General features: G+C 37.7%; 1 non-coding gene across 1 annotated transcript; it reads right to left on the minus strand.

The window, feature by feature from the left end:
* Window positions 1-625: 625 nt before the first annotated feature.
* Window positions 626-729, minus strand: LOC117800417. The gene has a single exon (XR_004623091.1). It is a non-coding gene; the product is annotated as a U6 spliceosomal RNA (small nuclear RNA).
* Window positions 730-1,280: the final 551 nt, after the last annotated feature.

The raw sequence follows: 1,280 nt of genomic DNA on the forward strand, positions 1-1,280 counted from the left end.
TTTTAGTTTTGAAGTCCAGGTTTTCTACGTTTTTTCTTTTATTGCTCAAACTTTTGGTGTCATATCTGAGGAACTATGCCCTATCCAAGGACATGGCGATTTATGCCTGTATCTTCTTCAGAGGGTTTTATAGTTTTAGCTCTCACATGTAGGTCTTTGATCCACTTGAGTTCATTTTTTTATGTAATGTGCTATCCACATGATCCCAGGCCATTTGTTGAGAAGATGACTCTGTTTCATTGGATAGTCTTGTCACTTTGTTGAAAATTAGGTGACCACAGATATGTGGTTTCTTTTTTTTTGCCTGTCCTTGTGCTCGTACCACACTGTCTTGATCACTGTCATTATGTAGAAAGTGTGAAATCGAGACGTGTGTGTCCTCCTCCTCTGTTCTTGAAAAAGAAGTGTTTGGCTCTTCTGGGCCCCTTTCAATTCCAAATGTGAATTTTAGAATCAGCGTATCTTTCTATGAAGAAGTCAGCTGGGATTCTGATAGGGATTGTATCGAATTTGTAAATCAACTTTTAAAAGTTTGTTTCATGAGCATATATCTTTATTATAATACCTTCATTTAGAAATCCTTTTTAGTAAAAAAAAAAAAAAATGAGACCATGAGCCAACTTTTTTTTTAGTGGGACGCTTCATGAATTTGCGTGTCATCCTTACACAGGGGCCATGCTAATCTTCTCTGTATCATTCCAGTTTGGGTATATGTGCTGCCAAAGCCACCACCAACTTTTAAACTTGTTCTAAACTTGTTTCAAGTGATGGAACTTCAGCATGTCTGGAACTTTGATCTGGGGGTGTCTCACCTTCTGGTCTCCCCTGTCAAAAATCCTGATATTAGGGTACAGGTTAAGTAAGTGTGGCTTTTGTGTCCTAGAGGTTGGGAAGAAGTTTCTCACTTAGCAGTCATGAAGTTTTAACTAAAAATATAAAATTTGTTCACTCTTTTAGGTTTATTAATTTTGTGAAAAACTACGAGAATCCCAATCTGACCATTTCTTTCACTACTGAGCGAAGTATTGAGGATGAACTGAATCGTGAAAGTAACGGTGATGTCTTCACTGTTCTCATCAGCTATGCTGTCATGTTTCTGTACATTTCCATAGCCTTGGGCCACATCAAAAGCTGTAGCAGGTTTCTGGTAAGTGGTGTGTGTGTGTGTGTGTGTGTGTGTGTGTGTGTGTGTGTGTGTGTGTATGTTGGAGAAAAATGACCATGCACAGCACGATGTCATGTTTTTGCCTCTTTTTTTTTTTTTTTTTTTAAGATTTTAT

The sequence above is a fragment of the Ailuropoda melanoleuca genome, unplaced genomic scaffold (assembly GCF_002007445.2).
Source record: "Ailuropoda melanoleuca isolate Jingjing unplaced genomic scaffold, ASM200744v2 unplaced-scaffold69955, whole genome shotgun sequence".
Taxonomy (NCBI): Eukaryota; Metazoa; Chordata; class Mammalia; order Carnivora; family Ursidae; genus Ailuropoda; species Ailuropoda melanoleuca.